General features: G+C 42.9%; 1 protein-coding gene across 1 annotated transcript in view; it reads left to right on the forward strand.

Moving 5' to 3' along the window:
* The window catches only part of nuak2 (NUAK family, SNF1-like kinase, 2), a 48,883-nt gene that overhangs the window by 1,277 nt on the left and 26,079 nt on the right, over positions 1-21,527 (forward strand). The window lies entirely within an intron of this gene.

Raw genomic sequence — 21,527 nt, forward strand, 5'->3', positions numbered from 1 at the left:
CTGAGCGTTCCCGTCAACTTCAATGAAACTGACTCGCTGTTAATTTCCCTGGAGTACGGCGCCTTTAAATTTAATGACTCGCTTCATTTACACCCGGATCCCGGAGATCGGGGCCTCTTCCAACCTGCCTCATCAGCGGTTCTGCTTGCCATCCCAACCCGCGTCTAACAGATTTGGGATCGATGCTCTTTCTAAACGGTTAGACCATAATTCCGAGGCCGAGATGCTGTACCGTGCTGATGATGGGTCTCGGCCCGAGCGTCCACTGTTTATTAATTTCTATAGATGCTGCCTGACCTGAGTTTCTCCAGCATTTTTGAGTGTGTGGTTTTGTTTTTTAAACAGCTTCATACACAATAATCTCCGAATTCCTCCTGTTTGTAAAAGGCTGTGTTTTATTGTAATATGATCATAGATTTTCTAATGCAATTTTCCAAAATATTACAGAATATATTTTCTGCCTGTATATGTTCTATATTATACAATAAAGCATGTTATCGTTTATATTATACTGTGTAATTTTCCTCACCTTGTTATGGTTTGATATATACATTCATATATATTTCCTCAAGTTATGGTTTGAGGATTATATATTATAATACACGTTGAAATGGATTATAACAGATCCAGTTAATAATTAAAACATTTAATATCGGTCAGACGACAGAACTATTCATCTGCCTGAATATATTTTGTTTAAATTTCCAGAGGCAGCAGATATCCGTGGCACTGTTTGTCACCCGGTGCTCTGTTGTCTGCACCAATGAAATATTAATCGGTGATTTCCTGCACGTTTTCCCGAGAGTCTGGCAACCGAATCCCGTTGTCCTGCCGGTTCTGAAGCAGAGCCGGATGGTTACGGTGGCTGCAAGTTGTCGATTTTGTTCCGCGGGACTTGGTTATGAAAACTGTTTTGACTTTCCTTGCCTTGTACAACTCGGTGTCTCGCCGAGTTCCCGTTTCACACAACTAGTTAAAAAGATCGTGCAGGCTGCCAGTAACACCCAGTTTGAATTCTCCAATACAAAACCACAAAATACCGCAGGTGTTGGAAAACTGAAATGAAACAGTGGCAATATTAAGCATCTGTAGAGAGGGAGACGAAATTACCATTTCAGGTCAATGACCTTCTATCAGAACTGCCGCGCTCTACTTCTCAGTAGAGCGCGCCTGACCATTTGGAAATTTTGGGAGTCTTTTCAAAGTTTTCCAAACCATAAAATCTAACAATGTCTCCACCTCTTTTTTCCCCTTCCCCATAGGTTCTGATAATGTTTATAAACCCGTTCAAAACTAATATTTAGAGGCAGGTGTATTGAATGGGCTTGAAAACTGGAATGACCGTCTGCTGTTCCCTTTGCAGTGTGGCTAACTTGACCTGTTTGCTGTCGCCAGGTTATGAACACCCAACAAATGGACATCCCTGAGTACCAACAAACTCCATAACACAGGAGCAGAAGGTCATTTGGCAGATTTATCATCCTTCTCAACCCCATTCTCTTGCCTTCTTCCTGTCGTGTTTAACACTTTAATTCACTTTTTTCCTATTACTATGTATTGCATTGTACTGCTACCACAAAGTTAACAAATTTCATGACATATGCCGGCGATATTGCATCTGATTCTCATGCTGATTAAGTTCAGAAGTTTGATATATTCGTTTCTATGGTCAGTAGAACTAGTTTCCAGTCTCCACTTTTAGTAAATCTTCCTAATCAGTTACCATATTGGGGGGGGGGGGTTTCTCGCTTAACAACTTGTGGCCATCTGTAAAAACAACCTGATCATTCTCATGGACAGCCTGTAAATAGCCTCCCCCCCCCCCACCCCACAGTGTGAAGCCATAGGCAGACTGCGTCTATAGTTCAATTTTCCTTCATTGAAGGGTCCAAGTTGTCAGTCTTTGTGTGCAGGTTTTCATTGTATTTGTATTGTGCTTCTTTGTTTTACCATGAATGCCTGCAAGAGAATGAATATCAGGGTAGCATATGGCGACTTGGGTGTATTTTGATAATAAGTTTACTTTGGACTTTTTTTAATACTACTTGTTGAAATGTAACTATAAGATAGGATGGGGCAAATTAGAATATCTGCTAGACGCTGTGTTTGGCTCAGATAATGGCCAAGTTTAGGATTAATTCAGATAGCTGCAGGGATTTTAATGAAACAGAACGATGCACAGATGGTAAAGCGGCTGGGTTTTCAGTTTGCATTGAACCAGCGTTCTGCAAGTCACTGGCCGGAGATGGACAGGTGGAGATGCCGGTCCGCTGCAGTCACTAGCTGACCACAGCTGCTTGCCTGAGCTACCAATAGAAGGATGGTCTCTGCACTGGTCCCTGCCTCGTGGCTGCTGTTGAACCCAGGATGAAGTGGCAGAGTTCACTGAGATCTGCCTTGGTGATTTGAGCATATCAGGCAGGGGGATTTTGAGGGATTGCACCCGCCACATATAAACAAACTTCAAATTAAATCCATTATCAAAATATGCATAAGTCGCCGTATGCTACTGAGATTCATTCACAGTGGAACAAAGAAATATAATAGAATCAATGAGAAACTGCACGTGGACAAAGACTGACAAACTGTGTAAAGACGAAAATAATAATAATAAATAAAACTGAGAACATGAGGTAGAGTCCTTGAAAATGAGTTTGTGGAATCAGCTCAGTGTTGAGGTGAGTGAAGTTATCTGCTCTGCATCAGGAGTCTGACGGCTGAGGGGTAATAGCTTGTCCTGAGCCTGGTGGTGTGGGACCTCGGGCTCCTGTACCACCTTCCTGATACCAGTAGCAAGAGGAGAGCACAGAGCACAGCCTGGACGGTTGGAGTCCTTGATGATGGATGCCACTTTCTCTGAAACTGGAACTTCTTCCTGTATAAAAGTTTCTGCCTGCAACTTGAGTCAGAATTAGAATCGGGTTTATTATCACTGATGTATGTCGAGAAATTAGTAGTTTTGCGGTAGCGGTACGGGGCAACGTATAAAAATACCTTGGATTATAATAAAAGATTAGAGGTGCAGAGGGACTTGGAAATCCTTGTGCAGGATTCCCTAAAGGTTAACTTGCAGGTTGAGTCAGTGGCAGAGAAGGCAAATGCAAAGATAGCATTCATTTAGAGAGGACTGGAGTATAAATTCATTTAGAGAGGACGGGAGTATAAAAGCCTTCCCGTCCTCCAGCATGCTGGCTCACTCCTGAGACCATATCATGTGACTGGCCACTTGCCCGTGAATCATGTGCTTGGTCATTCTCCCAACTCAGCTGAGCCCGGGATGTATGACTGAGTGAGCTGTTTGACCACAGTGGTGCCAGATTCTTTTCAGGGGCCATGGTAATCTCAGAGGACGTCTTCTCCACGTGCCAGAGAGGCTTGGATCTGGGGAAGCAGCCCAACGAAACTGAAATCAATGAATCCCTGGCTAGTTTGTATCAATTGTGTTGTCACTTTACTGAACTGATTGTAGTGATCAGGGTGTTCAAAATGACAAGAGGCATAAATCGAGTGGCTAGTCAGAGACGTTTTCCCCAAGGCAGAATTAGATTATATGAGGGGCATAATTTTAATGTGATTTGAGGAAAGTGTAGGGGGATGTCAAGGGTAGGTTTTTTTTAACAGAGTGGTGGATGTGTAGAACGTGCAGGTGGGGTGGTTGTAGAGGCACATTAGAGATATTTAAGGGACTCTTGGCTAGGCACATGGATAATAGAAAAATGGAGGGCTATGTGGGAGGAATGGGTTAGATTGATTTTAGAGGTAGTTATAAGCTTGGCACAATATTGTCAGCTGAAGGACCTGTGCTGTAGATGTTATTTGTTCTATGTTTCTTTTTGGGTTGTTCTTTGAAAGTGGAGAAGACTTATTGTTTTGTCGCTCTGAGATGAGTGACACATCCAGTATTTGGGCTCTCAAGCTATGGGAGATGGGGCTGGGAGTGCCTGACGGGTGGGTGTGTAATTTGGAAGATGGTGCTCTATCCACCATTTACACGGGGCTTCTGTGTGTTTCTGATGCATGGTCTTGAAATTCTTAATACAATCCCAAATTCCTTTACTTCTTCACTTTGAGCGATCGTGGGCTGCTTATTCTGTGGGGAGTGTGGCGGGGAAGGGGGTGGAGGGTGGAATCTTGCATTTTATTTTCAGAGGCTTAGCAGTCCTCCTTGAATTGTTTCCTTTGTCCGCCTGGTAATCGCTTCCTATCACCAATTCTCAGAGTAGTGTTTCGAGAATCAGTTTTCAGACAGTGATCTGCCCAACATAGTCGCTTGATTTTTTTATATATATTGGGGGCCTCAGTGCCAAGATGTTGGCCTGAGAAAGAACATTGATATTGATTTGCTTATCTGTCCAGCACCCTGGAGAATGCTGCAAATTAAAACTTCTGCCTGTTGCATCTTGATGTGATTGTATTCCCTGGGAAGGGCAGACCCTGCCCCGTCATTCGTCTAATTGAATGCTTTCAGGGGAGTGGAATGACAGAGTGACGTGTGGATTGGAATCTAGCTATTGTGTCATGTAGCAGTGAACTTGCACCCACTGACCATTGAAAGCATTAGGAAAAATCCTGCAGAATTAGGCCTTTGCTATTTGGTTTTGGGTTATTAGTGTCACACGCACCAAGATGCAGTGACAAGGTTCCCTTGCGTACTGTTCATACTGACCAAAACCTGAAAGGGTGCGTTGTGATAGAGCAAATTAAAGCAATAACAATGCAGAATAAAGTGTAAAGGTGCAGTGCAGGTAAAAGATAAAGTGCACTTAAATGAACCGGATCCTAAAACTGGAGCTGATAACATTTTTTTTCATGAAGTGCCTTTAATGCAATAAAACATCCTGAGACGGAACTGGATAGCAGGCCACATGAATAATTGTAGAGGTGCTCAGCTTTGAAGCTGTAGAATCAGTACGGTGTGATGTTCTCCTAAGGGGTTGTCTATTGGTGGTTCTAGACACTGTACATAGGGTGTGAGAGAGCAAGATCTCAGAGTCTGTTAATGTTGGAGCGGATCAAACCGAGGATCAGCACGATGGCAGAAAAGGAGGCGCAGAAACGGCTTGAAGGACTATAAAGCTGATTACAGAGCAGTGGAGGGAAAAAGCCAGGGATAGATTTGAAATTTGGGCTTTTTGGGAGCCATTGTATATCATCAAACACAAGGTTGCTAGTGCTTTGGTGCCGATTAGTGTGACATCCCGGTTTATGAAGAGTAAACTGTCGATTTGTGGAGGGAACAAAAATAACAATTTCAATCAAGCTTTATCACACAGAAATATTTGGATATTGTGTGTAATGGTAGAGTTTTCTTTTCATTGCCTTATGTTAGCATTGACCCCAATTTGGAAAGACCAAGACAGCTTGTTGTTGCTCCTGCATGAATACTAGGTAAGGTGGATTGTACTAAATAATAAATTGAGTAGAACAGTGCCTAGGGCAACAAAGGTGTAAGGAAACCAACTACTACTATTTTTTTTCAATTATTCTAAATGTGGGTCTTTTTCCAGTGAGCCTAACTTCCATTATCTCTCCTGAATGACCCTTAAGAAAGTGGATAAACTACTGGGTTCATGTAGTCTCACGGTGCTTTCAGACAGGGTGTGCCAGATCTTCAAAGTTCAAAGTAAATTTATTCTCAAAGCATGTGTATGCCACTATATACTACCCCAAGATTCATTTTCTTGCAGGCATTCACGGTAGAGCAAAGAAATACGATAGAATCAATGAAAAACTAAACGCACAGACTGACAAACAGCAAATGTGCAAAAGAAGACAAACTCTGCAAATATTAAAAAAAATGAAGATGATAAAGTTGTTTTGGCAGTTGAAAAGTACGTTTATGAAAGGGAAATTACAGGCTGGAGATTGCAGTGATAGTAGCTCAAAAATATATCTCATAGTTTTGTGAGATGCCCACAAAACATCGCCATACAGTATATTGCCCAGTAACAATGAAATAACGGCGCTGTATACCCAAAAAGGGGGTGGGTTATTGTTTAGGGTTTAAGGATGCCTCTTCCCCTAAATACTGTGGGGAAACTGTTGCAGGAAAGCAGCATTCATCATCGGGGAACCTGCATCACCCAGGACGTGCTCCCTTCTCACTGCTACTATCAGGAACAAGGGTCTCAGGACTCTCTCCACCAGGTTCAGGAACAGTTACTACCCTTCAGCCATCAGGCTCTTAAACCAAAGGGGATAGCTTCACATGTCCCATCAGTGAAACGTTCCTGCAACCAATGGGCTCACTTTCGAGGACACTTCGTCTCATGTTCTCGATATTTATTTTTTTTTATTTATTATTATTATTTCCTCTTTTTCTTTTTGTACAGTTTGTCATCTTTTGCACACCAGTACAATGCTGTAGTTGGGCGGTCCTTCATTGATGCTGTTATACTTATTATTCTATAGATTTACTGAGTATGCCCACAGGAAAATAAATCTCAGGGTTGTATATGATGACATATTTGGACTTCGATAATAAAATTTACTTTGAAGTTGGAAAATATAAATCAACAATTTTTCTACTGCTTATAAATGTCTTGCTATATAGATTATCTATTATCATTTACTTTAATAGTTACATAGTGTTTTAGAAATAATACACTAGATATTTATCTTTACAACTTAATCAAATGCTGGAATTTTTATTACTGCTCAGATAAATGCAGTACCCAGGCAGTGTTCAGCGGCTCTTTTGTACTCGCTGGAGAGACGCTGCCCCCTAGCACTATGTCAGTTGGCCTGTGTGATCACAGGGGTTCTCACAACAGTGCCCTCATTGAGTTGGTGCTTTTCTGGATGGGAGCCCTGGATGAGATTATTCAAACAGGTGCAGCTGTGTGAAAGGCAGACTGTTCGTTAAACATGGGAGAGGGATGGCAAAGAACATGGAGAGCAGGTAAACGTACTGATTAACTCCGCACCCGTTCTGGTTCTGAAGCCTGCTTTCACTTTGGAGAAAGTTCAATTACAGTGTCGTATAATTAAGATACATTTGTAGTGCTGCACATTGACCCGAGGGAGGGATAGTTCACCAACCTTTCTTAGTTCTTCATGTTAAAGATACCTCAGGTCATCAGATTTCTGAGCTCTCTTTTTTTTTATATATTTAGATTTATATGTATATTTTTTGTATTTATATTTAGAGACTCCTGTCTTTTTCTAATGAGAAATCCTAGTTTGGAAACATGGAGTCCGACATGTTTGAAAAGGCGAAGAGAGTGAGAGAGATCTTGGTGGGCTAGTGCTAAATCTGTGCAATGTAAACAGAAAGCAGGTCTGAGTGGGGTTTAGGGGTTTCCAATTACCTATTAACACCCATCTGAAGGTGGCCTGAATCTGCCAAATCCCTTATGGGGAAATTAAGCAGTGCTTGACAAAGAAAGAGGTCTAGACTTATCTGCCTTCTACCATCCTGGGAGCCTCATGGTTAACAAATAACGAGCTGCAGAGTCACTGGAGTAACTGATCTCATTCAGACCCCAGAGCCAGACAAGAGGTGAGGGGGAAATCCTAAGGGCTCTAGGAAACAGCCATAAGTTCATTAATTTCTCCCAGACTAGTTGGATTCGCCATGTGTCAGATCTCTGGTACTGCATCCTTTGCAATCTCCCTGGTATGAGGTGGATTTTGGTGCATCAACTTGTTTAGCTTCGTCAAAGGCTTGATCAGAAATTGGGTTGCTGACTCAGCGGTCCAGTCTGTGGGGGGGCCTTCCTGAATGCCACATGATGCAGAGCTTAACTACGATGCGCTTGGTGTAGCAGATCTCCACAGAGATTCAACCTGGAAGCATCCTCATCTAAACCTCGGCATTACGATGATGGGCACCTTCCTCAGCAGACTCGAGGCTGGAGGCTCACCGTGACTAAAGTTCTGACAAAGGGTTGCTGACTGGTTTCTCCTTCCACTTTTCCTGTTTTCATTGCATATCCCAGCAATCTTTCCATGGCTAAAGTTCGCCTGTAGATTCACAGCAATGTCCTCCTTTATACACATGTCAGCCCCAGAATAATGTAACAGTGGACACAAATTAATCTATCCTGAAAAATATCTATTCACCAGAAGCCCTCCTTGGGGGAGTGAAAATGTGGGTCTGGTTTTCCCACCCTCTCAAAAGAAAACTGTTGAGACCAGGAATTAATTAAAATACTTTATATTTTAAAAAAACTAATACCGATATCATTTCTATAGAAACACGAATTGGGATGTGGAACCACAACTGGTAGGTAGAATTAAGATATGGTCCTTAATGCGGGTAAATGGGTTTTTTTGTGGATGAGAACAAAAGGTTGGCAAGGATGTGGTGGCCAACTGGCCTGTTTCTGTGCTGTACTATTCCATGATGTAAGTGATTGGTAAGCAGGAATGTGAGGCTATAAAGCTCGTGGTTCCTCCGTAAGCTGTCCTTTAGTTCCTATTTTTATTACAGGGCATCTGAAAAATTCATGGCCTTGACCAAGGTAACCAGGAAACAATACCACATTGTTCACTTCTTCTCAATTCTATTTTTGCTCTGGATTGGTATCAAGCACAGGGACATTAAACCTTTGATCTCATTTGCAAATAAAAACTGCCAGAACTGCATCGTAAAAGGCTGTTCTGGTGTAGAATGCATAACTGAAATGTAATATCAGCAAATAAGTAACGAGCAATAAAATGTCCCTCTCGTGCAATTACAGTTAATCAGTTGCCAGGCTGCTCACAGAGTGCCCTGAATTGGATGATGAAGGGGGGAAAACTGACGACTGTCTCCCCAGTTTTACGCTGCTGGGCTAAGATGACATCCCTGAAATTGGTTCAGGGTCCATTCTTGGTTTGAAAAATTGGTTCCAATGTCCATTTTTCAGGTGTGCGCTAGAGTTGGCTAGTTGACCTATAGAAGCGCACAGATAGGGTCAAATAGTCTACTCTAGCATACATCCGAAGACGAGCACTTGAAGCAATTTCGGGGATGCCTTTGGCACACTCGAGCTGATTCTGTTCTTGCATCGTCTGCTCAAAGATTTGTGGAAATACTGTGCATAGTGTTACGGTGTCTGTTGTGTACTTTGGGGAAAGTTTTCCTCCCCATTTACCCAAGAGTAGTTCAAAGCTCCCTCATCACTCTCCACAAAGAGATTAAACCTGGAGGCATCCTTGTGTGGACCTCGGCAGACTCCAGGCTGGAGGCTCACCATGACTAAAGTTCTGATGAAGGGTTGCTGTCTAGTTTCTCCTTCCACAAGTGCTGCTTGACTGACTGAGGTCTTCCACCGTTCCCATTTTCATGGCTAAAGTTCACCTTGTAGATCCACCGCCACATCCTCTGTCGGTCCTGGCTCACTGGGAACCGCACGGATCCATAAGCTAGGAGATTGCATGTTTGCGACTATGAATTGGTGGCCTGTCCACAAAACTCTCAGCTGTTATTCCAGTATTGTGGGAGTGCTGCACTGCCAGAGGTGCTGTTTATTTTTACTCACTCTGAATCGGATAATGAGCTAGAACTCCCTGGTACCATTTCAGAGTAGGTAATGATCAATCACCACCACAGGTTATCTGGTATTTACTGTGGGAGCACACTGTTGTCACGTTCCCTGTGCCACAATGATACTGTACCCCAAAACACCTTCATTCTGCTGAGAAGTGCTTTGTCTAATTCTCATCTCGTGAAAGGCAACATGTAATTGTAAGGCTGTAACTGTAGCCTCCAGGACAGCTGCCAGGTATCATTTGATAACCATTGATAATCCTATAAATGATAGTGTAATCACATGAAAAAACGTCAGTGCCTTGTCCAATTGGGCAATGGGTCCCAATGAAGTTGAACTGTGGTGCGGTTAACTGATAAAAGGTTTGTATCATTGGGTGGATGGAAATGCTTTTGGTAGCATGGGAATAGTTAAGGATAGTGGCAGTGGAGAATGCTGGCTGATCTTTGTTAATATATTCTGTGTCCAGTTAAAGAAAAAATAATCAATTGCGAGCAACAGATTCGGAGGACCACCTTGGGCAGTTTTAACCTTTCAGTTATTTCTTCACTTATTTTTTTTTTCTTTGCTTTGGAGATTCCTCCATAGCCTTGTCGAAGTGGGTGGATCAGCCATCTTGAAGAAGCAGGGACTGGTCTCATTCAGGAATTCTGAGACCTCTTTGAGAAGGGTGAGGTACGTCAATCCCAGGAGCAGCCGAGATTAAGTGATCACTTGTAAACGCAAGAAGCACCAAGTGTCCTTGACTTCGATTAGTCTGGTGGTGAGCCAGCGGAAGATGGCTCATTATTCCCAGGCGTGTCCCAGCAAACCCTGACTCGGCAAGAGTGGCGCTTGGAGTGCTCAGTGCAAGAGGTCGAGTGCAGGGAACGATGCAGGTTAAACTTGGCCATGGCCTTTCCCTGCACTGCTGAAACGCACAGTTGCTTGTCGGAAATTGCACGATTCAAAGTATTTGTGAAGGTGATTATAGATGCAATCATCCGGTTGTCCTACAGAGTGAGAACGAGGTATGAGTACAGGGAATGCAACTAAATGTAGGGATAAAAATAGCTTATTGACTATTATATGTTGAATGTAATAATTTGAATATTATTTTGTATTCGGTAGAGATCCAACAATAATATATAAATTTGTATTTAATTTGACGATTCCACTTGATAATCAGTGAGATTCAAAATGTTACACCAAGACGTTCTCCTACTGTTTGAGGTGAGTTGTTCCATCAGGATTTGGGATGAGGAGCAGGGCGGGTGAGGAAATAATGTAGAAATTGGGCTTATCATGATTGTGATATTCTGCAGATGCTGGCAACCTACAGTAACACGCACAAAATGCTGGTGGAACACAGCAATTCGGGTTCCAAGATGGTCGCAAACTTACAGAGCAGTGAAGCTGTATAGCTTTTTTATAAATGTTCTCATAAATATTTGCACAAGGCAGATACTGGAGTTAAATCCATGACAATTACCCTGCAGCCCTGTTGGTTAGAGCTGGCCAGTGCTTGTTTGCTCAGGGGGAACGTTTAATCTGGCAGGCATACATACGAGAATGCAGGCTGGCAGGGAGGAAAATTAATCGATTCGGGAGTTTGGTTTCCACCTGCTTGCTGACGCCCAATAGAAGATGTTTAATTTTGAAATACTGAAACCAGCAAATCAATGTCCTCTTGCGTAATGGCCTATTTTAAAAGAAAACAAGCCAGTGTGAGTGAACTTTAACCAGAAGTCACTCCTGATTATTGCTGCCCCAGAGTTTCAGCTAAGAGGTTACACGAGGTGGTGAAGCATTCTGGTGAGATTTGAGAAGAGCCACGGTAGTGTAACACGTACACACTGCGTGGCGGTTTGTAGCACAGTGAACCCACGAATGGCAACAGTCCCATTGGTTTTAACAAATGTCACAAAACAGCACTGAAGGCATTGACAATGAATGCAAGAACAGGAAAGCATTGCACAGTTTATCTTTGTAAATATTTTTTAAAATTATCAATAAAGTTTATTTTTATATTAAAAAAAATCTGTTTATATCAGTTCAATATCAAAAAAAGAACCCTGCTTCAGCAACTGTTCAAGGTGATGGCTTACCAACACCTCCTCTAGGTCAGGTAGGGATGGGCAATAAACACTTGCTTGTCAGCTGTGTTGACATCCCAACAATGAATTGGGGCAAGAAAAAAGCGGTTAACATTTGGAATACATTTTAGGGTTTTGTTTGTACTTCAAAGCAGCTGCCTTTTTTTCCTAAAGCACGGAGTCCCTGATGTTGTCAGGCAGCCTTCTGCCTCAGTGTGCCTCTCTTTAAGCACTGTTTATTAAATCCCGTCTGCTTCCCCTTCTATATATTCTGTCTTAGTGACTTTGATGGCATGTGGTCAGACTGTGTTCTTTATCACGGGTAAATATGGAGAATAAACCAGCCGCCTGCTACACCGTTCTTCTTCAGACAGGAGTGTGTCGCAGTTCTCTCTTGTCAGTTTTGTCTCTGAGTGGGAAAAGTGCATCTTCACCAGACTCATGGGTTTGCCGTGAGGGGAGACTTGTCCTCCAAAGTTTAGAAGAATGAGAGGTGGTCTCGTCGTTGCAGGCCGAATACTTTTCCAGGGGTGCCAGTTGCAGAGTCAGGAGTAGACCATTCAGGAATGAAACAAGGAGACATTTCTTCAGCCATAGGATGTAGAACTTTGGAATTCCCTCCCCCAATGGGCTCAGGAGGCTCTGCCGTTGTGTACATTTAAAACAAAGACTGGTAAGTTGCTTTATTACTGTCACATGTGCCAGTGTACAGAGGAAAACGTTGCTCTGCACGTAATCCACATGCAGCATTGCATCACGTCAGTACATTGCTTTTCTCTTTGCCCTATCTCAATAGCAGAATGCGTAGTGTTAACGTTACAGAGAGAGTGCAATGCAGACAGAGAATGCAGTGCAAAACCATGACCACCAGTGTTTTCTCATTATTTCCAATACCCAACATCTGCAGCTTTTTGCTTTTAATCACTTCAGTGACCACGAGAGACTGATTAAATGATAGAACTCGAGGATGTCCTGGCTATCCTGCATTTACTGACTTTTTCAGAACTCGCTGTCTGTAGTCTAGTTTTTCTTCGTATTGCTTACACAGACATTACGGCTTTCCCACTTTGGTGTCCCCCCCCCCCCCTCCTGTACAGACTGTTGCTTTATCTTTTTACAAACCATTTTTTTCCACTCTGTGGTCTTTAATAAGTAACACATCACGCATCAGTGCATAAACGCATCCCCTGTGAAGGCTGATTCCTTGAAATCCACTTAGAGGAGTAACCACGTGGGTCAGCTGCTGTTCAGCCTGAATTCCACAGTGCTGCACCCCCTCACTCCCTCCTGCCTGACCCAATAATGCTCTCCTCCTCCAACTCAGACACAAACGACCTGAATCTGAATTCTCTCTGTGGGATGATTACTGATGATGCATGCCGTCTCCTGCAGTGAACGGTTGAGCACTGACGTTTTTCTCTCTCCCCCCCCCCCCCCCCAAGCTGAATCGGCTTTGGAGACAAAAGATGAATGTTTAGGCCAGACCAAAGAGACTGGGGCAGCCTTTGTGTGCCTGGCCGGCGTCTCTAAAGGAGAAAGGGTGCTGCGAGACCTTATTCATGCCTTGGAAATTCGGGGTGGGGGGTGGGGAACACGGCATGAGGGGGTCGGAAATTATTTTAAGTTTTATGATCATCAAAATGTGATGGGAGAGAACTGGAGCAGGTGCAAGGGAGGATTTAAGGGGTGTAAATCTCTGTAAAGAGTCAGGATGGACTAGGGCTGCTCTCTTTAAATGGAAGAGGGTGATGGGAGATGTACCTCGGGTGTACAAAATTCTGAGGAACCTGGATCAAATTTGGATTCCAAAGTCGGTGGCAGCAACAGGCGCGCGGTCATGTAGAGGTTAGCGCAATGGCTTTGCAATGCCAGCGGTGACCGACCAGGGTTTGATTCCCACCGCCGTCCATAAGCAGTTCGTCCACTCTCCCTGCGACCACGTTGACTCTCTCTGGGTTTCCTCTCGCATTCCAACGACGTACCAGTTGGGATTAGTAAGTTGTGGGTATGCTATGTTGACGCCAGAGGCGTGGCGATACTTGCTGGCTGCTCCCTGCACAATCCTTCGATGCAAAATGATGCATTCCACTGTATGTTTCAATATTTTGATGTACATATGACAAATAAAGCTGATTGCCTTCAAAGAGTTTTGACCTGCAGTGCCAGGGATTTAGGATTATGCTAACATAGACACAATGAGCTGAATGGTGTCTTATGCCGTCAAATATTCTATGCTCCAAACAGCACTGTGGGTGAATCTACACCTCAGGGACTGAAGTGGTTCAAGGAGGCAGCTCATCACCACCTCCTCAAGGGCAACTAGGGTTGGGCAATAAATGCTGGCTTAGCCGACAATGCCCACTTCCTGTAAATGAATTTTTAAAAAAAATTGACAAAACAGGTGGGGTATCATGAGTAATCCTGGAAGTTGCTGGATTTCCATCCCCAAAGGGTCACTAAGTCAAGCTGTTGGGATGTTATAACAACCCAAATGTTTCATAGTCACCCAACCTAGTAATAAATGCTATTTGAAGACTTGAATTTCAAGATTGTTTATTGTCATTCTTCAGTATACAAGTGTAAAGGAGAACAAAATGATTGTTACACTCAAAACGATGCAGCATAAAAAAAGCACAATTTAAACAAACTTATTAAAATGTATTTAAATTTAAGTACATTAAAAAAAACACTTAAGTTTTTAAGTTCCCAGTTGTTGCGGCTGGATTCGAGCTTGTGCCTCTAAATCAGGAGATCAGTCTGTTGTATCAGCTGCTTCTTGATTGCTAAACTGTCTGGTGTTGAATCAAGGGCATGCTGTCAGGCTGGTTAGATGATCCAGGATAAAAACACCCAGAACTAAGGCAGGGCCATTCAGCATTGAAGGCTGTGGGTAGGGGAATTTCCAGGCTCCAGTTCCAGCTCTTGAATTGACCATGCCTCATTTGATTCACACTTTATCAATCAAAACTAGGTTAAGTGACGTTGGCTAAGAATTTCCACTTCACTTCACACTATAGAGGATTTAGAGTTAAAATCCAGGGCATGCCCTCTTCTCATTACTACCATCAGAGAGGAGGTATGTTAGCCTGAAGACACACTCGACATTTCAGGAACAGGTTTTTTCCCTCTACCATCAAATTGCTGAATCGATTATGAACCCACAAACACTACCTCACTATTTTCGTTCTCTATTTAATTAATTTTTTTTTATATATAAAGTGGATTCCAATTGTTAATTGGGCCAGTGGTTAGTTGAGGCAGCTGCTTATATGGGCAAATCTTAAAGAACAAAACAAATCCAGAAAGTAGTGAAATTCCCTTCATTTATTTGGCGCACTATGCTACGTAATTAGAACAGTAAACGTTTTTCTAACTAGTGTCAGTCACATGCACTTTTGTGGTAGTCAGATCCTACACCATGCTTAGAGGGAAGCATTTTTACGTAGCATCGGTTGTGTGTGTTCGGTGAGCAGTGATTTTTGTCACTGGTAGTTGGCGAGAAATAAACAGTAAGACAATTCAGGACAGTTTTGCTCACTGCAGTTTCAACCATGGAGATATCGGAAACGGCCAGGAGTGTAAAATGAAATCACTTTGCTGAACTTGAAATCACTATGAAGAATTTGAAGGTGTCAACAATCATCTTGCATGTTACAACAAAAATGAATGTTTGGAGGATGCGATAGTCAAAGGCATTATCTACAATAGGAGTCTCCACTGATTTTGTTCATTTACAGTCAATCAAAAGAACACGACAGTGTATACTGGATGAATTCCTCCGTCAATAACTATCAGGAACTAATACGCAGTGTTATAGTACAGTAATAGCACTGGTAGTGTTCTAATTTGTTCTGTATTTTATTTAAATGCATTATTTGTTACTCGGTTAAATGGTATTTGTCTTTTTTTATATACCTAATTTTTAACTATTTTCATGAAATATGGGGAAGCCACTTAATTGGGCCAGAATGTACTGGTCCTGATGTGTCCCAATTAACTGGAATCCACTGTATTTTTTATTGCAATTTATAGTACTTTTTATGTATTTCGCTGTACTGCTGTCATAAAACAACATATTTCACGACCTGTCTGTGGTCATAAACCTGATTGATGCTGCTGGGATAATTTAGCCTGTAAAGAAAAGGGCAAACTAATATCAGACTTGGTCTTCACCAATGCCTGGTATTTCCAGCGTTCACCATTCCTTTTTAAATTGTCATTATGCTTTTGCACACTCGTCTGTACTTGGTCTCAATCTGTCAGCGAGTCCTGCTGTGTGAGTCTTGGCAGGTTCCTCTGACCAGTTTCAGTCATTGCCCCGATATTCACTAACCCACGCTGCTCTGGTCTTGTTATACTGATTACAGCCATGTTTACTCTGTGAGCTTCATGTGAACAAAGAAATTCATCACACCCTGGTGTAATCTAATCTATAATTTTTATCAGAAACACAAGAAGTTCTGCAGATGCCGGAAATCCAGAGCAACACGCACACACAATGCTGTAGGAACTCAGCAGGTCAGGTGTCTTCTATTAAAAGGAATAAGCAGTCAACATTTCAGGCCAAGACCCTTGGTCAGATTTTCTCAGCTGTCTTAAATCCCCAGTTTGCTATTCCCTTTGCTACCTTTGTCATTCTCTCCATCCCTGGTCTCCTCCAGTTCTGATGTACTTCTCGTGTTGATCACTCCACCATAGCTAGGCATGAACGTACCAACCTAGGATTTAAGCTCTGGCATGTCTTTCTCAAAACTTTGCATCTCCACCTGCCTCCCTTGCAGATGATCCTTGAAACCTACCTCTTCCTCTGGATTTTTGGTCATCTTGTCCAATGTATGGCAAGGCTTTGTTTAATAACTACACCTGTGAAGTGCTGAGGAATGAAGACCATAAGACATCGGGAGCAGAATTAGACCATTCAGCCTATCAAGTCTACTCTCCCATTCCAACATGACTGATTTATTATCCCTCCCAACCCCATTCTCCTGCCTTCTCCCCATAACCTTGAACTCCTTTACTAATCAAGAATCTATCAACCCCCAACTAAATATACCTGGTGACTTGGTCTCCACAGCTGCCTGTGGCAATGAATTCCACAGATTCACCACTCTCTGGCTAAGGAAATTCCTTCTCATCTTTGTTCTGAAGGGACTTCCTTCTATCCTGAGGCTGTGCCCTCTGATCCTACTGTAGGAAATATAATCTCCACCTCTACGCCACACTATCTAGGCTTTACAATATTCAACAGGTTTCAGAAGATCCATTCCCCCTTATTCTTCTAAACTCGAGTGAGTATACTCTCAGAGCCACAAAATTCTCCTTGTACGTTAACCCTTTCATTCCCAGGATCATTCTCATGAACCTCCTCTAGAACCTCTCCAACACTAACACATCCTTTCTTAGATAAGGGGCCCAAATTCAAAACTGGTCACAATACTCCTCGTGCAGTCTAACCAATGTCTTATAAAGCCTCAGCGTTACATCCTTGCTTTTATATTCTAGGAATACAAAGGTGGAAAATGCAAGCTGTTCTGTCATCACCAGAGACGGACTCTTGGTTGAAAAAGTCACATGTCAGTCATTTGGCTGCACGTAGGCTGACTGACAGACCTGTGTCTATTTACATTGAATCTCTTCAAACGAAAGCAACCCAGCTGATTGGCTTCATGTAAAAGGCCGTCACGGATTTGTGCCAAACTCTAATCGCCATTCCAGATGCCTTCCTCCCTCTGTTGTCAAGGTGACCAGGATCAATGGTGTTGAATTAGGTTTTGTTTAGTGTGTAGTTTCAGGATCACTGCAGTCCCTGGTCCTTTCCCAGGAGACCTGTTTGTTCTGCGGGAATTCCCGCCCTGAGTTTCTACCCTGATAAGCTCCAATAAAAAGGTTTGCATAATAACCTGTGACCTCAGACAGATGCAGAGATGGATTTGCCGGAGATGGCCTGATGGACTGTCAGTTTGGGTCAAATGCACAGAACCTGATTTATTTTCTTTTAAACTTTTAAATTCTGAAACTGAGGGACAAGGGATTCCCCTGGGTTCAGTGTCCTGGGATTTGTGAAGTGTGCCAGTGTGTGAAAGAATAACCAGCAGAGCCCTGCGTTCGATGTGAAAAATGCTAGGTCTCTTTATCAGAAATGTTAGCATTCTAAAGCTCCCAATCTGGAAAGGCTCAATGTGTCCAAAGGCCCCTTGTGTTCATTTAAGTAGCTTTTGATTTTGCAGATGTAGAGAATACAAAACAATTACTTTGCGTGTAGCAAGCTCCCACATTCTCCATTTTGAAAATCTGTTCATGCGATGTGGATTGAAGTGTAAATATTGACCGTGGTAGTGCAGCTGTTAACATGGTGTTTTCCAGCGCTAGTGACTTGGGGGGGGGGGGGGGTTCAATTTTTGCCACTGTCTGTAAGGAGTTTGTATGTTCTCCCCCATGACTGCATGGGTTTCCTCCGGGTGCTCCGGCGTAGCAAAGATGTATGTGCTAGTAAGTTGTGGGCATGCTATGTTGGCCCCAGAAGCATAGCGATTCTTGCGGGCTGCCCCCAGCGTGTCCTCAGACTTCTGTTCGTCGTTGATGCAAATAGGGCATTTCACTGTAGGTTTCGATGTACTTGTGGCAAATAGAGCTAATCTTTATCTGACAGTCGACAGTTCCTCTGACACTGCAACACTCCCTAGGTATTCCTTACCCTCCTGGCTGTTATCTAGCTTGACCACAAGTTTAAAGGTTGGAAAAGGAATGGGGCCGGTGCCCTGTCATAACAAGCCCCACTTAGTTGACTTCTTAAAAGGTCGAAAAATGAAGCACCAAACTTAATTTGATGAATGTGGAAAATATCCCTAGGATATATAGTGACTCCCCACTTAAAACACTTGGCCTCAACAGAGAGGTCATAACTACAGGTTAAAGCAGTTGTGATCGGTTTACCAGGCCTTCAGTTTTGAGTAGATCGTCATTTTTTTTCTTGCGTATTATATAGGCACCTTCACAGTCTTCCTAGCAATCTTCACTGCTCTTCTCCCCATCTATTCTTCCCGGACATCAATAAATCTTTTTTTTTTAAGTTCTTATTCTGTGTTCTCTTAACCAGCCCTTATTAATTATCTCTGTATCTTCATCCAATGCCCTGACCTCTGCGTTTCTATCTCCCGAGGCATCTCTGATTTTTATCGCTCAGCCATTTGTTGCCGTGGCTTCAGCTGCTGAGCCTTGGCTCTGAAATTCCCAGCTGAATCTTTCTGATCTTGAGCACTCCCATGCCAGATTTCACCCACCCCCCCAGCCATGCCTTTGATCACCTGTCCAATGATGGCAGTATCAAATTCTGTTTGGCAATGTCCCCTTGAAGCTTTGTGGTGTGCTACTTCACAGTTGGGGAGATTTGAAAATACAAAAGAGGTTCAGATGCTGGACACTGGAAGTCAAATATTAGCAGGTAGAACAATATCTGTGGAGAGAGAAATGGATCAAAATTTTCATGTGTACGATCTTTGAGTTCTGATGAAGCCTGAAGTGACTCTGTCCTTCTCTGTTGCCTGAACAACAGTGTTACTGCCATTTTCATAATTTATTGGTATTTGGTGTCCTGACTGGTTGAACCGGAATTGGGCCTATTATCACTGACGTATGTTGTGAAATTTGTTTTTGCAATGCAATCATAAAAATTAACATAAGTTATAATAAGAGCATATTTTGAAAAGAAAAGTACATCAATAGTGCGTAAAGAGAGCAGAATAGGTATTGTTTATGAAATCTGATGGCAGAAGGGAAGACTGATCTTGGTCTGATATGGCAACTCCATTGCACAGGAACATAAGCTACAGAGAGTAGTGTACTAGTCCCAACACATCACAGGCACGTTGCTACCTACCATTAGTAGTATCCGCAGGAGGCACTGCCTCAGGAAAGTAATATCTGTCATCAAAGATCCCCACCATTCAGACTCTGCCATCTTCTCACAGCTGGCATCAGACATGAGGTGCAGAAGCTGGAAGTCCCACACCAACAGGTTCAAGACCAGCTACTTCCCTTCAACCATTCAGTTCTTGAACCAACTGGCAAAACCCTAATCGCTGCAGTTTAGCAACGCCATACTGCTTTGATCACCTTGCACTAAAATTGGCTTTTTATTTTGTTCTAATTGTGTTTGGTTAAAATTGTGTGTACGCTTTTCTTGTTGTGATGTTGTGTTCCTGTAATGTAGCTGCAAGTAAGTTGTTGTGTTTTTTTTTGGTTGCGCATGTGTATACTTGTGTATGCATATGGTGGTAAGTTTAGCTTTGACTCGGTCCAGAGACTGGAACCACTTTGACAGGCTGAATCGAATCGCATATCTGCCCTGCTTTTCTGCTGCTGAGAATGAACGTGGAGGAGCACGGACTCAGAAATACAGCTTGGTAAACACCAAGCAGCCTTTCTGTATACGGAGTGATCTTTGACAAGAAGTACCGTACTGGAGTTGAGTCAGGGAGCACCTGTCACGGGAAGGGCAAGAAAAACTCCTCCGGTGTGGGCTGGTTCTGTTGACACTCGAGGACAGTGTTTATATTGCTGCTCCAGGAACTGGTTGTCTTATTTCTCAGATTCCTGTGCCTTGATTCACTTCTTGTGCTGCCTTGACAATTGAGTTGTTGGCTTAGGGACTTTGACCCGAAACGTTAACTGTTTTACTTTCTGCAGATGCTGAGCGGTTCCAGCATTTTCTGTTTTAATTTCAGACGCCAACAGTAAATTGTACTGATAAATTTTAATCTGCGTAATAGCTGCCCACGTCACTTAAGCAGTAGAATGGCAGCTAGCGTAACACTATTATAGCGCCAGCAGTCCAGGTCCAATTCCACTGCAGTCTGTAAGGAGTTTGTGTATTTTTTTTTCCCCCGAAATCACATGGGTTTCCTCTAGGCGCTCCGACTTCCTCCCACATTGCAAAGACGTATGGGTAGCTTACATGGTCACAGGGGTGTAATTAAGTGGCGTGTAGCTGGGCCAGTAGGGCCCATTGCCATGATGCATCTCTTAACTAAATTATGAGGGGTGATTGGTAAGTTCGTGGCCTGGGGTAGAAGGAATCAATTTTAGAAAACCTAGCACATTTATTTTTCAACCTAGTCCCCTCCTACATGTACACACTTAGTCTAGCAGTCGTGGAGCATACGGATCCCTTCTTCGTAGAAGTGGTCCACAGCAGGGGTGATTGATAAGTTTGTGGCCTAAGGCAGAAGGAGATGAGTTACTTAACTTCAAACTTTCTGCATTATCACTGAAACTGCACGTGCATGTAATGAGAGCGTCTTGGACCTCCAGGTGGTCCATAGCAGCGGTGATCGATAAGTTTGTGGCTCAAGGTAGAAGGAGATGAATTATATAACTCTCGTTACATGCACATGCAGTTCAACACTTAGAGTGAAAATGCAGTCAGTTTGAAGTTAATGTTAACTTAAGTTAACCCCCACCATCTCCTACCTTGGGCCACGAGCTTATCAATTACCTCTGCTGTGGACCACTTCTGGAGGTCTAAGACGTTGACTTCTACAAAGAAGGGATCCGTATGCTCCACGACCACTGGACTAAGTGTGTAAATGTAGGAAAAATAAATGTGCTAGTTTTTCTAAAATTGACTCCTTCTACCTGGGGCCACGAACTTCAATCACCCCTCATATATTGGGCAAAAGAAATTGACTCTGACCTACAGAAGGAGACGTTGTCTAGATTGTACTGAGCCTGAGTCACACCTCCACCATTACCACCTCTGGTCTTGTGGCTGCATTTGTTTCTGAAGATGCACAGTGAACTGCAGTTGGTGGAAGTGAAGACCCCGATTACTTGCAACTGACTGAGCTTTTGTTGTCAAAGGCACTCCCCAATGTTTGCAGAAGATTAGTGTCCTGCTCAAGGAGTAGGTGTGACTTCAAGAAGGGCTATTTGGTTTATTATTGTATAATGTACTGAGATACAGTAAAAAGCCTGTCAA

This window comes from Mobula birostris, chromosome 14 (genome assembly GCF_030028105.1).
Source record: "Mobula birostris isolate sMobBir1 chromosome 14, sMobBir1.hap1, whole genome shotgun sequence".
In the NCBI taxonomy this organism is placed as follows: Eukaryota; Metazoa; Chordata; class Chondrichthyes; order Myliobatiformes; family Myliobatidae; genus Mobula; species Mobula birostris.